Genomic DNA, 15,602 nt, shown 5'->3' with positions numbered 1-15,602 from the left:
GCAGATCGGAAGTTCAATGTAAGTCCCCTTGTGATTCCAGCAAATCACATCATACCACTGGAGCTTGTCCACACGTAGAGACCCTACATCAAAGAACCTTGGAGTCTACCTAACTGATCCTTTATGCGAATCTTCAGCAGTTAGAGACTATTTTCTCAAGAGAGGATAAGATACCCTTAGGTATTTTATTCTGTGTTAGGCTGTGTACAAAACACACGTCAACAATATGCTACATGCTTTGATTTGCAAGTTCTCTCTTTGGTTTTGTTCTTCTTCTTGGATGTTTGTATTCACATGACATTGGATTTGAGGCTTGTGTTGAGCTACGATGATCACTATGCTTGCGGTCATGTGTTGTTCATTGTTCTCTAGTGGGAACATGGAGGTTCATTGAACTCTTTCTTTTGTTGAGCGTGAAGAACTTGGGAGAATTATGGAGACTAGTGATGAGAGATGTATTGTAGTAGATTTGTTTGCAAGATTTGCATCTTTTGTGGATGTGCTTTGGTACTACATGATGCTGGTTACATCTTCTATGTGTTGTTATTGGTAGACTTGGTATGCTTTGATTATTTTTTCAGATTTGACATCACCCATGCAGTGGGAGTTCTTGGATGCGTGTGTTCTTCATTGACAAGTTTGGCACACGGAGCTTGTGATTGTAGTTTATAGGTTTTATATGTTGTTGGCATGAGTTTACTGATGTTTGATACCTTTGAGGTATGGAGATGGGATGGATTAGCATTTACTATTGTTGTTATTTTTAATCATGTGGGTGTTTTTCTTATGACAATTTGGAGCTTTTGTTGTTGCTTGGATTTGATAGTTGTGTTCTTTGGATTGGTGTATTTTCACCTTGGCTTGTTCATCTTCTTCCATAGGTGGCATGTTGGAGGATGACTAGATTTTGTGCTTGAGATGGTGGACATCTTTGATATTGTTGTAGGCATTTTAATGGAGCAGGAGAGCATTGTGGAGATTCATTTGGTTTCATGTTTGGCTATGATGATTGACCCTTATGTTAATGTATACAACAAGCGGGAGAATGTTGGGATTAGGTGTTGTACACTTTACATAACATTGGATAAATTTAATTATGTAAAATAAATATTTGGTTGTGTTGCATCTTAGGTAATGTGTTAAGCCACATTAGATATTTATTTGGGGCCACTTGTAAAGTTGTATGTAATATTAGATATTTTATGTAGGTTGCACATGGAAAAATTATTTAATATTTATATTTTAAAAACTTAGTACCAAAAAGTGAGGCGTCACTGGTTTTGAGGCAGATGGTTTTATCTTAGCACTTGGTTGTATTTGTGTGAGCTTCATTTTATAAAAGCAAGCACATGTTTAGTGGTTTAAGGTTGGCTAGTTGGTGTTTTGGCTTGGCTGTCATATTGTATTGAGTCTTCTTCTAAGGAGCGCATATATGAAGCATGGCATGGAACGTGTGGTTACACGCTTGGACACATGGAAGATGCATCAGATAGATTGATATTTCAGGAGTGTTCATGGAGGCTCTGTAAGTGTATTGTAATGCTATATTGCTGAATAAAACATTGAGCATGGATGCTTTGGAGTCTGGGTGCATATCTTGTGTTATCTTGTGATATGCTTTTGATCTTTGCATATGGTTATTCTGTATACTTGTATGTATGTATTTCTCTCATGGGGTTATGCAGGAAATGGATTGATCATTTTAATTGAGTTTCCTAACATTACGAATAAATAGAAAGACATCTTCCGTTATTGGACGAAGCATGGGTTGATCATGTAGACCAAGTTTGGTATGAAGAAGAATCAATAAAATCCTCAAGGACAACAAAGTAGAGGCATATGAGAGCAACCTTGGTGGTATCTGTAGACACCTAAAATTGTCCAGTCTAATTAAATAATATCTTTATTTATTTAATTATTTTAGCCTAATTCTTCTATTAATTGAATAAATCTTCATTTATTTAATTAATTCATTTACCCTCTTCTAGCCTTATTTCTTATTTAAATAAATACATTAATTTAAATTATCATTTTCCTAAATTAAATAAATATCTTATTTATTTAATTGATCCCACTTCCTCTATTAATTAAATGAATCTTTATTTATTTAATTAATTCATTAGCCTTTTCTATCCATGACACTTTTCATTCATCTCTTAATTCATACACTACCTACCCTCTCATTATTTTATTATTTTCTCTACCTACCCTCTAATCATAGCCGACCATTTATCTTTTACACCTCTCAATCTTATCCCTCCATTTCTTATAGTGTCTTTTATATAAGGAGATGCTTCCTTCATTATCAACCCTATGCATTCTAATCAATCTTGGAGACTACTCTATGCTTTCGAACTTTCATATGCGATCAAGCCTACTTGCAACCACATTTCCGTTCTTTGTTGAGCTCTTGTGCACACATAAAATCTGAGAGCAAATATATCAAGCAAGATCAATGGAGATAGGAAGAATGGAGATTCAAACCCTATTGGACATGTGATGGTATAATCTTTGTGATTTCATTTGATTTGCATTGTCTTAGGTAATCTTCATATGTTATGGTTGATCTTTGTTGTTGTTAGGCTAGGGTTTTGTGGTTGAATTCATTTAGCCTTTCAATATTGTTGTTATCCATTTTCATCATATACAGTATCAAAGAAGAAATTGAGCAAAGAAATCAAGAGAACCCGGAGGCAAAACAAGTGTGCAGAAAACTAAATTCGTAGGAAGAGTAGAGGATTCCATGTGGCTGAAAGTGCCGGGGGAGCACCAAAATGTTCTAATCAAACTCCTTGATGAGTAGGTTCTAGGCACTAGGTTTGTGTTAGAACAAAACCATGGTGAATCCACCATCAAACCCTAGCGCAAAAAGGTAGAAGTTGTCTAAGATTATAGGTAATGAATTGTAGAATCTGTTAGGCATTGTAAGATTTGTGAATCGAATTGGACAGCAAACGCCTAGGGCAATAGAGCATAGCAGCTATGGTCATTTCCAACCACATAAGAGGTATATAGAAATTGAACCAACCTCTCGAAGTACATGGGAGAGATTAAAGGCCTTTGAAGAAGAATTCAAGATACTTCAAGATGACAATGAAAATCGTAGTAGAAATCTATAATACATAACAAGGTAAGCATGAAATTATAAGAGCTTATAATTGTATCTCAAATAATTAATGGTAAAACTATAAATGAGTAATGGACACCCTAGAATGCCCAAAAACTAAACCAGCCGCTAATAGGAATTTGGCCAAACAGTTTGCAGCCAACTCCTTATTTCACCGTTTAATGTTTAAACCCCTTATGGCTTCGGAAATGAAATGCTTGTTTGTTTTTATGTCTTTGCATAGATTTGAAATCACATAACATGAACAAGAAGGAAACTACAATAATATGCAAACTGAAGATTGAACTACTGCTGATAAGATGTTATTTTCAGAATCAATAAAATCAAATACATGGCAGATTATCAACTCACTAATTATTCCAGCATTATTGACATAATACTCCAGCAATCATTTTCAATCTTGCTGCTACAGTGACATGAATAGTACCCGCGTGAATAGTGTGGCGGCAATATTAATTTGTCTTCAATAGGTCCAATATCTTCATAAAATCATCTCCTCAAAATGGCATAAGCATCGGACAAGTAGGGAAGAAGATATGAACAAACATTAAATCTGCCTGTAGCTGGAAATGCACCCAATCTGCCTGATAATGAAGCTGATAGCAATGGATTCCAAAGGCCAAACCCCAGGGGAATGACGTCTAGAATGTCACAAGAGAGGATAGATGTCCTCTAATGCCAAGAACGGATCTGCAACTCACACATACCAATTCTTCTCATATTCAACATGCTGAATGAAGCCACAAAAGCTTCCTTTTATTCTTTCTCCAAGGGATGACCCAACTCACTTGAGCAATGTGGGATAAAATATGTGCAATATAAAACATATTAAAGTATTCACTTATGTCTCCCTTGGGTGCCCCTTTGATTTTCACACATCCCCATAAAATAAAAATTAAAGTAACACTTTAATATTTTACAATTAAATTAAATGTTACTTTAATAACATTTCAGGCATTAAAATATATTAGCAATCGGACTCCGAATAGCGCGAGTGATAGCTCGTCAGAAAGCTCTCGCCGAGGAGTATCGAATCCAATCACCAAAACTAGCCTCCGTTGTGTCTTGCTGACTTACTAAAAATAGTAAGTATGCCTGAAACTAAGTAAATCAACTTCGTTTTGGCCCAAACTGGAAATGACTAGGCCAAAACACTCCAGGATCCCCTTAAACCCTTCGTTAGCCCTTGGGACCATGTAGAGATAGGCTAACGCACATACACTTGGTCAACTGCTAAAGTGGGGACATTACAGAATCCACCATCAAACCCTAGCGCAAAAAGGTAGAAGTTGTCTAAGATTATAGGTAATGAATTGTAGAATCTGTTAGGCATTGTAAGATTTGTGAAACGAATTGGACAGCAAATGCCTAGGGCAATAGAGCATAGTAGCTATGGTCATTTCCAACCACATAAGAGGTATATAGAAATTGAACCAACCTCTCGAAGTACATGGGAGAGATTAAAGGCCTTTAAAGAAGAATTCAAGATACTTCAAGATGACAATGAAAATCGTAGTAGAAATCTATAATACATAACAAGGTAAGCATGAAATTATAAGAGCTTATAATTGTATCTCAAATAATTAATGGTAAAACTATAAATGAAATTTGTTGAAGGTTTCAAGAAAAGATGGGTTTCTAAAAAGCCTTAATTCTTCCGTTATAAAAAAATGAAAGTGGAAGTGCCCTCATCCTATGTAGAAGTCTATGATAGGGAAATGGATATAGAGAGTTAAGCCAAAATGTCCTCTCGATCTAAAAGAAAAATGAATGAAGATGATAGTTTGGATGAGAGCAGTGACAGTGAATTTAGAACTGTACAAGTGTTGAGGGACATTGTTGTGTTGTAAATACCCACGCTCCATTGCAAATGGGGACCCCTCTTTTTGCTTGTTAACTTAGTTGTTTTTCTTAGCTTGGCAATAGTTTTGGTCTCCTAGCTGTTGGGAGAAGGTAGTAATGTCTTGTCAATCTAGAAGAAAACATTGATCAATCCATGAAATAAAAGTGCAAAGGTTCGTACCTTGAAAAGGTATAATCAAATTAGGAATGGGTAGGTCGAGTTAGGAAATCCAAGTCTAGGATAAGGAGTGAACACACAATCCACCATCCAACTTAAGAAAATTCCTTGCTTAGGATTAGGAATGTACAAGTGATCCAAGGAAAACAAGAGAATCCAAAATTTTAGGTGTGGATAAGGAATGAAGGAAAATTCCAAAGATTAGGGCAAGGAACAATCAACCAATTCTAGGATGAAATTGAAATAATTACAAGGAAAATTCACCAAGACCAAAAATCCATGAATGAGCGACCTTCAAGATGAGGAATAGAGTGTAAAATCATGAGGAAAATTCACTTGGCAAAGCATGTAAGTCGATAATAGAGGTAGAAGGATTGTCAAGGAATGAAAAGTACAAAGTTGAGATATGGAATCATGGAAAATTCCAAATTTTTAGATAAGGATCACTGAAAATTTCCAAAGTTGAAATAAGGAAGTTATTCAAGGAATGAAAATGGAATTAGGAATTTGTCCAAGACTTAACAAAGGAATAAGGATTTTTTTTTCATGGAATAAGACAAGGAAGAAAAAAGGAATCTAGAAAATTCCATGATTTCAAGACCCTCATAAGGGAAAATTTCAAAGAACTACCAAAAAAATCCAAGACCAAGGTGAATTTCCACCCAAAAATCAAAGACCAAGGTGAATTTCCAACCAAAAATTGAAGACCAAGGTGAGTTTTTGCCCAAGAATTCAAGACCAAGGTGAAAGTATGCTAGGAAAATATCCATGAACAAGTGGAATCCCCATTGGAAAATCCACGCCCACCTTGGAATTCTATTGGGAAATCCACACCCACCTTGAATTTCCGCCGAGGAATCCATGGACAACTCCAATATTCGCTCAAGAATGTATGCATGATTGTTTGAATATGAAATGGATGGAAAATTTCAAGTGATATTCAAGATAGGTTAAAATTTTATGATCTTCATGTACATTTCTAATTCCAGATTTGACATAGGGTTTTATTCACAATTGTGATTCAAGGTATTTCTCTTTTTAGGAATGATGCGTGGAAATGAATGAAAGATGGATAAGATGTTTCAGGACAAGCACAAATGGAGAATAATGCAAAGGAGCTATTCAAGGATTGCATTACAATGAAGAAGTATGAAGAGATCAAAGGACTCTTGTAAAGGATGGCGAAAGATAAAGATGGAAAGGCAAAGGAAAGGATAAGGAATACATTTTGAAGAAGACAAATTGAATTGAAGAAGAAACTTGCAAGGTGTGCAAGCTAAGGTGGCACCTACTCATCTCCACCAATCAAATAATTTAAAGTCAAAACCTGACTCATACAAAGAAGGAAACAGGCGTGTAAAAGGCATTAAATAAAATATTACAAATCATTCTTTTTTATTGGTCCTTTCCCTAAAAGGACGTGCACTCGAAAGTTGTGTAATTTTCTCATTGGTATAAAATGTTGTAAGTGGTGGTAGGTATACCTATCCCCACCTTAGGGTTTTATTGTTTAATCTTAGCCATTGATTAGGATCAATTTGGGCCCTTGATTTGTAATAAGAATTCTATATAAGGTGTGGCCTTTTTATTTGTAAAAGGAGATTATAAATTGTTGCCAAGACTATGTTGGAATAAGTACATAATTTTTATTGAAGATATGGTGAACATTTGTATGAAGTTTCAATATTTTGCATGGTTTCTACTTCTCAATATTTAGTTATTCATTGATTTTAATGGTGAAATGCAAAGATATTTGATAAATTCCTTGGTTCATACCAGTTCTAGTTTGTTGATTGCAAATTACTTTGCATGATCAATAATTCAATTAGGGATGTTCATTTGGATTGTGCTAGCATTGGGTATTTGGATGGATGTTTACAATACGAAAATTTGTCACTACCTTTTAAGATCGCACTCTTTCTATGGCGTTTTGAGCTATCTCTGGTTAAGTAGAAAGTAGTTCCATAAGGAATTTGTCTATCTAAAACACTATCCATTATCATCATTGTCCTTAGGTTCTTAGCTTAGTTTCTCTAACCCTTATCCTTTTGTCTTTTTGTTTGAAGAGTTTGAGTTAGTTTAGGAGGAAAGCATCACCTAGATTGCCATAACAAATGTTCAAAGTTCCAACTTTGTGGAAGTGTAAGTCCCTTTGTGATACCAACAATATCACATCATTTCACTAAGACTATCCATTACACGTTAGGACCTAATAGTAGGAACCTTGGGGTAACCTTATTTGATCATATCTTTAGCATTTGAGGTTTCCTTGTTCAAGAGAGGGTGAAATACTTAGTGTAGTTTATTTTGTGTTGGAGAGTGTTACAAAACACCCATCAACAAAAATGTTTTGAATGATGAAAGAATTCAAGGTGAAGAAATAAACCAACAAAGAAATTAAAGAACTTTGGTACATAGGTTGCAAAAGTGAAGGTCATATCAAAACCAATCCCCAAGAAATTGTTATGTGACATTTGTTAGGTTTTGGGTCATTTGATAAGAGTGCCTATACAATCTGAAGAGCAAGAGTGCTCACTAGTTCTCTTTACACAAGGAAAACAATCCACTCTAACCAATACATTGTTGAAGTCGTAGAACAACAACAATAATAGATTCAATAATAACAACATAGTGGAGCAGGTATGAGTTGAATACAATGATTACAAAGAATGGCCTATCATGTAGTGTTGATAGTGTAATGAATGGGGACTTTTTGCAAGAGATTGCTAGAACAACCAAAACAAAGTGTGATTATCGTGTAAATGGTGTGGATTGGGAGATTATGAGGACATTGAATACCCAAAGCAAAAGGCCAACATAATCATGATTGATGTAGGGCAAAAGAATGAGATATCAAGTGCTTCTTGAGCCCAAACCAAGAAGGCAATATACCCAAACACTCCTACAAAAAAGAGAGACTTTGTGAATTGGGAATGGAAATAGAACAAGCTATTACAAAGGAATGATTGTGCTCCAATGAACATGCAGGTACTTATATGACATTGGAGTAGATATATTAAAAGCATTCTTGAATTGAGGATTGCAATCTCCACCATAATAGATAGTGGCTAAAGAGAAGGAAGAATGGTCCAAAAGAAGAATGAATTTTTAATAATAGAGCCTCTAGTACATGGCAACCACATGATAGATCCTATGTAATTGATGGCAAAGTTGTCAAAGAAACAATAGTACATATGGAGATTCTTGGGAAGAATCTTATTGATACAATCATTGGTAGAGGATTAGGAGTAATTGCACTTACTGAAGATACTTGGAAGAGTTTTGGGTAATCAATCATTTAGGCACCAACTTTTCAACTAGTAGATGAAGATCAACATAGAATCAAGGTTTTAGGGATTTTAATGTCCCAAAAGGTATTGATAGCAACCCAACCATTTTTTGTTGAATTTTGTAGTCAGTTCCTTGCATAGAAGTTTGATGCTTTTTTGGGTCAAGGATGGCTCATAGTAGCCAAAGACAACCACAATTAGAAGAGGAATACTCTATCCATAAAAAATAGTGAAAGGAAATATATAGTTGATTTGAGGAACTGAGTAGCAAGTGAGGGAGGAACCTCTTTAGATTTAGACTTGAACTCAAGGTTGAGGAAGAAAAAGGTCCAATGGAGCCAAAAGTTGAGGGAATTTTTGATCGACAACCTTGATCTGAACATGAAATGAGTTCCTTTAGTGGATTGTTCCATTGGAAGATTGAAAATAATGAACTATTCTACTTTGAATGCAATATGATCCATGTCATGGAGATTGGGGAAAATGTGCAAGATGAAGAATATGTTTAGGGTGATTGTTTGACACCAATAACTTATGGATTCCCACTAGAATATATGATTGAGATTAGCAAGGGAGACATCTATACCTAGATAGAACTACTCCTGGTTAGAATCCAAGAATAGAATGTTACTACACTTTTTTTTTTGGATGCAATTTGTATATAGGTACCATCCTTGGTAGATAGTAAGTTTTACCTTGATATAAAGTATGATTCTACTTGGCCCTCTGTATGCAGATGGAAATCTTTAGCTAATCAGATGGTAGAGTGCAAGGGAGAGGAATTCAAGATTGGCCATACTTAGAGAAAACAAGAAAGAGTGCAAGCTGAATCATTGTCGTCCTTTGATGAACTCACAAATGGAGACAATGAAGGTGATGGGTGAAGGCCCCTAGCATATTGATGAATGGTTAAGCTTATTAGGAGCTAGAGATATGAAAGGTGCCAAAACAATTTAAATTCTTGATTAACAAGACAAAGACCTATATCATTTTGTTAGGTAAACTTGTAGGACAAGTTTTGTACTCCATTTTTAACTTTTCGCCTATTGAGAGGTAAAAGCAGTTGAAGGCAAAATCGTGTTGCATGCTTTGGGAATTGTAAGATAATAGCTCACAAGAGCCAAAGGTAGCTATGATGAGGAAGCACCTAGGAACTTGTAAGCTATTTGATATATCTCAATTAATGGTTCTAGATCATTTAGGAACTAGGCAAATGCAATAGAGCTTCAAGTTTGGGCACCTACAGATTTCAATTTCAAATGTATCATGCATCAAAATTTTGCACCTTGAGAGAGACATTGATAGGCAAGGACCTCACAGGTCTATAATCTTTGATGGTATTCATAGGGCTTGATAAGGAGATTAGATATGCTGAGATAGTTGAAACTTGAAAGTCAATGACATGGTAAGATTTGTAAGTGGTGCAAGATTTTCTAGAGCCATGTCTTAGGTGTTGTTTATACGAAAGTGAGGTTGAATTTAGTCCTTTTGATACATGAAGGCATTCTAGCATTAAAATTTTGGCTTTAGAATTAACGAAGATAGGTGTTGTAGGTGACAATTGGTGTGATTGAAGGGAAATTTCCTTTTTTTTTGTAGGATCCAATTTGAAGACTTTCTAGCGCGTGCATGATTAAAATCAAATTTGATTGCACATCCTTTATTGATGAAGAATTCGATGCTTGAGAGCAGTTGTACCAGTAATTTAATAGAGAATGCCATGAAGAAACTCTAGAATTCTGATAAGTGGCTTGGTTGTATAAAACAATATTTTGTTGTAGGATTTGGTGCAGGTCATGACATTAACTCTCTCTCTCTCTCTCTCTCTCTCTCTCTCTCTCTCTCTCTCTCTCTCTCTCTCTCTTCTCTTCTTTTTGACTATAAATGTAATTATCTCATATGAGATAGGGGAGGTGGAAATTTTTTGGGTGAAGCCCTCACATTTGACAGATCCAAGCCTAAGGGCCATTATATTTCTCTTGCTTTAGAACCCTTAAATAATGGTAATTTTTAATCTTTCTTTACCTTTTTCATCATTGGAAAATGCTCATTTTGGTCGTTGAAATACTTTTTGTTCTCGTGTTCATATGTTTTGCCTAGAAGTCTTGTTTCCTTTTGTTTCCATCTGTATCTAGGTAGTCTTGGTTTGTTTGTTTGGGGATTCATTGAGCTCTTATGAGCAGTTCTTGGCCTTGTGCATATTGATGATCATACAAATATGATTCCTTGCCTCTTATTGTCGTATATGTGTCTACCCATGCATTGACCATCAGATATTGTGTTATAACTTATATTGCATGGAGATCTTATCCTTTTCTTGGTGAATTGCTCCTTTATAATAGGATTTCCATTATATGCATCCCTTTTTTGTTGGAAACGTTTGCTGTTGCACCAAAAGCTCGAACTATCGATGCCCGATACAAATGCCAGATCTAACCCGACCCACGGGAGGTGGTTAAGTTATGTCATGAGTCCCCAAGGAGGTGCTAACCACCAAGTCAATAATCTCGCCCTTAGCACTGACTGAGCCTTCAACACCCACTAAAGGAAGACTAGAACCCGTGACCCAAGGCTCTCATACCAATTGTTGGAATCGTTTGCCGTTGCGCCAAAAGCTTGAACTATCAATGCTCGATACAAATGCCAGATTAATCCGATCCACAGGAGGCGGTTAAGCCATGTCACGAGTCCCCAAGGAGGTGCTGACCACCAAGTCAACATTTTCTTCCCCTTTTCTCTGCAAATGGTCATTGAGAGCTCATGCATGCACTTCAAGGAGTCAGCCTTTCAACCCTGGAGGATTGTCCTATATTTCAAGTTGCATCATTCACAGGTCTTCCCATTGTTGTACGTCACATGTGGCACAGGTATTGAGTGCACCTAGCCATTGGAGTAGGTGGCTGCAATGTCTGAGCAACTACAAAACCATTCTCTGTAAAGGGAAAATATTATAAATTGACATAATAAAATACCATACAAGTCAATGATTTATCTGTTTTAGTTGCACAACTAGTTTTCAGAAAATTTGTGACTATACCACTTTATGAAATACAATTTGGCAAATGATCCAGTTTGCATTCAATTATATGGTATTTGTACTGAACTTCTTGCTGCCTCCAACCTAATTTTCCTTGGTAAATAGCTGTTCTGTTTTTCCACAGCAAACTCTTCATTGTTTTGAGAGGGAATATCCCAATGGAAACAAGATTATCTGTATAAACTTAAAGTGGCTATAGAGTATGTCTATCTCTTAATACTAGTTTCATTTTTTATCTTGCTACTATTAATGTATGAAAAGCATTCTATTGTTTAACCTAATATTTGGCAGCAGAAAATGTACAAGATACCTGCCTGAAACAAAAAAAATAGTATTTTTCAAGTGTTGGGCCATAGGGGACTGTGACTGTCTCTTGCAGTGTCATGCCCATTTTCTTGTGTTTCTCAGATGTTTATGTATATTTTCTAGATCAGGGATGGCCCTGGAGATGTTTACCAGTCATCCCCATGTCCCCAAATTATTTTCAGGATGGGAATGGCTGTATTTCCCTACAGTATGCATTGCATTCCCATGTAGCATAGGGAAAAGTGTCATAAACTGATAATAATTTTGAAACAAGGAATCATGAGAAAGTACTGCATGCATAAAACACTTTCCCAATTTAGAAGCAGATTTTGTAGTGTAAGTCCTTTGGTTCATGTGTTAGCATTATCCTTTCCTATACAAACATTGAGTAGAGGTGGTTTTGATTTGCGAGTCTTCTTGCCTCATAATTTTTGGTAATGTAAATGTAACATGTCTAAAAATTACAATGTTGTTCTAATTAAAGGGGCATATCTCTTGTTGAGGATTTCATTCAACAATAATATGATGTTTACAAATTTATTGCCACATTAAAAGCATGGACTGAAAAACTGCAAAAGAAAGGCTAAAAAGGCACAAAATGCACCGAAAAATATTTGCCAGCTCATAAAGGAACTTTAGGGTGCAATTCTTTGGGTTGATGTTGGCATAATCCACTTCTTATACACCTACATTACTTACATGTACTTGAGTGCTTTATGGGTCCCTTTTGCCTTGTTTTTGCTAGTTCATATCCTAATGATGGGTTAGTTGATGTGATCTGAAATGTTAGCTCATTTGTTTTTACATGTCATAACCACAATTTAATATATTAGTTACAAGCTTTTGCTTGAAACAGAGTGGCATATCCTTTTAATATGGGTTGAGTTTTCCTCTTAGCCAACTAAGGGTATGCTCTCACCAGTTAAGAGTTGAGATTAATCATCACATCCTCTATTAGAACCATATCTAATGTCTCTGCTCTCTCTAAGAGGTAGAGACCAAGGAACACTTTCCATTTACTAAGAGTTTTGGGAGTGATACCATTTCCTCTCTAGAGACTTAGGCAACACATTATTTACTTCCTTAAAAAATCAAGACCAGTGGTGTCTGGCCCTTTATCTTCAAGAGTTTGTCACCCTTCAATGTAGATTCCTATAGGTCCCATAGCCCATGTTAATCACATCTTTCTCCCAGCCCATTTAGGAGATCAGATGCCCTCTGGATACTAGTACTTCCCACATGAGGTGGATATACTTGTGAGAGAGTGTTTCTCCTAGCATATCGCTATTGCTTAGATGCCTTGTCGGGAGTCCCAGTAGGCCCTACTCCCCATTCTAATACATCTTTCTTTCAGCCTATTTAGGAGATTGACGACACTAAAACATCCTTTAGATATTGGAGCTTCCCACATAAAGGTGGATAGACTTGTGAAACAATGTTTCTCCTAGCATTGCACTACTACTTAGATGCCTTGGACATTCTTCCTTGACAATATGGTTGTGCTCCTCAACATGGATCTCCTCCTCCCTGACCACCCCTCAAGCCACAGGGATAGACACAAGTTTTTCACTACTATGGGAGTTACTGGCCTTGGATGCTAGGTAAGATTCTAGAGGGAATGCTTTGCTTCCTCACATCACCATGTCATTGGCACTTCCCAATGAGCATTACCAAATCGTGTATTGATCCTTTCAAAATGATTGATGATGACATCGATGATTCTTTCCTTCTAGGCCCTAGAGATAATTGATGTATGATCTAGGAGGATCTATCAACAATGTTTCCCCTTGCAATGCCAAGACCATTCTCATGGCTTGTAGTATATGTGGTAACACTTGCATGGTTTGTGGTACACTAGAGAGCCTCCCAGATTCTTGTTGTAGTTCCAAGATCATGCATCCATCTTTAATAGATGTTGCACGCACTACAACAGTGGCAAAAAGTACTTTGCACAAATCAGGCTCGGTGGTAACCATACTTCTGCCAAACCTTCTATGGTTTCTACCACGATTTCAGCAAGGTTCAACAAACCTCTAGGCCAAACTGCTAAACCTAACATGCCACACCTCACCATGTTGTTTCAAGCATTACATGTCAGGCAATAGACAATACAGTTGTAACTAGGTGGCACTTTTGACGCTTGCTCTATGCTAGGTCATCTGCAGCACATCACATATTAGCTACATTGCCTTGCAATCAGGAGATGAGTCACACGTGGAAATGGTTCAACTTTCATGATGACTGATTCAACTTCCATGATGACTTTAAACCTTCATGATATGTAATCTATATATACATATATGTAACATAAAATAGAAAAAGGGTATAGGATTAGAAGATAGTAGTCATACATCTTTCTCCAGAGAATGTCATGTACAGGACAAACAGATAAAAAAAATACATTTACTATATCATCTGCGTGTGTGTGTGCGTGCACTACTTTATCTCACAAAGCTTCTGCATACACATATAATTTCATCTGAGTCCTCATCTATAGAGTTGTCTATTAGGATTCAACCTGGGCCCCAAATCAATGAAGTATTTATCATATCCTTGTAGTATTCATCAGCCCTTGCTCTTTGTAGATTTTGTTCCTCCCACTTGGCTATATGTACTGGTTTTCTAACTACTTGTGTTGGTGTTGCATTGTTTCATTTTGTTTTTTGGTGTGTTCATTCCTTTATTTTGTGTATTCTCGAGACCCATTGACCTACCTTGGGTCACTTGTGGACATTAATATACTAATTTGTTCAAGTTTCTTATTGATAATTATAGGCTTTTCAAATTCTTTCAGCTCTTTTCTTAGATGTATTTCTTATGTCTCTTCTGCAGGTTTACAATCCATGCCAGAATGCTGATTGATTTTAAGCTTGTTCGTGAGTGTTTCTGGATTTACTGTGAATAATATTATGACAGTGGAAGTCTGATGTCTTTGATTATAAGCTGGCCAATGATTGGAAAAACCAGGCAAAATAGGACAAAAACATATCATCATAATTGGTTGATTTATAGGAAGTCATGTCTACTAGCATGTGTCTAGTAACCAGGATTACCACTAGTGTTTTTTTGGTATTTTCTTGGGAAAAGTGAATGTGATCAGTTTGAAATTGTTAATTTCTTTGAATGTTATTACACATTTTGAAGGTTTCCAAAAACACAGTACTTGCTGTAGGCCTCATTCTTTTGTTTCTTGTGCCATTCTGGTTGGGCACAAATTGTAGTAGGGATGAATCCTTGGTGGATGGGAGGAAACCACATCAAGCTGACCTCTGAACCATGTCCAGAGTGAAGATAAATGGTTGTAAAGAAAGAATGTAATTTTCCAATATTTAACCCAGCTTAAGATGAAACATCAATGGTACATTGGTAGCAGTTGCAGCTGAATGGATCCTAAGAGTGGTTCCGAATATTTTGAGAAATTCTGTTTTTGGCAATTTTTGAAGGGTTTTTCAGTGTGATGCTTCCTACATTTGTTCTACTTGATTTGCCTTCAGTCCTGCAGTGACACTCGAACACTTTAATTAGTTATTTGTTATATGTTTAGCCTCAGGTTTGGTCTGTAACACTTAAAGCAGCTAATCATACAAGTTTTAAAATTTAACCATCACCCTGTTCCTTGTATAACTATATACAATAATTCTGCCTTTGCCGGATACATTGGTTAAAGATGCTTATACAATAGAGTCTAAGTTTAGCATGTAGCATGCTTGTTCAATTTCTGTTTTATGATAAATCTAGTTGACACATATAATTCCTTCCACCTTTTCTTTCGAGGAGCGTTTCCTTAATGAGACGTAGTTATCCTATAATTTGTTGATAATG

General features: G+C 36.2%; 1 protein-coding gene across 4 annotated transcripts in view; it reads left to right on the top strand.

The window, feature by feature from the left end:
* The window catches only part of LOC131030909 (uncharacterized), an 82,032-nt gene extending 66,632 nt beyond the window's left edge, over window positions 1-15,400 (top strand). For 2 of the 4 annotated variants that reach the window (XM_057961870.2, XM_057961868.2), the window contains exon 7: window positions 14,613-15,399. The gene's annotated coding sequence lies outside the window, so the exon portion shown is untranslated. Of the gene's footprint in view, window positions 1-14,612 lie in introns of all 4 variants that reach the window. The other 2 variants (XM_057961867.2, XM_057961866.2) reach the window with 2 other exon arrangements.
* The last annotated feature ends 202 nt before the right edge of the window (window positions 15,401-15,602 follow it).

The sequence above is a fragment of the Cryptomeria japonica genome, chromosome 10 (genome assembly GCF_030272615.1).
Source record: "Cryptomeria japonica chromosome 10, Sugi_1.0, whole genome shotgun sequence".
NCBI classification, from domain to species: domain Eukaryota; kingdom Viridiplantae; phylum Streptophyta; class Pinopsida; order Cupressales; family Cupressaceae; genus Cryptomeria; species Cryptomeria japonica.
The sequence above is the reverse complement of the archived record's forward strand: the minus strand, read 5'-3'. Positions and strand labels throughout refer to the sequence as shown.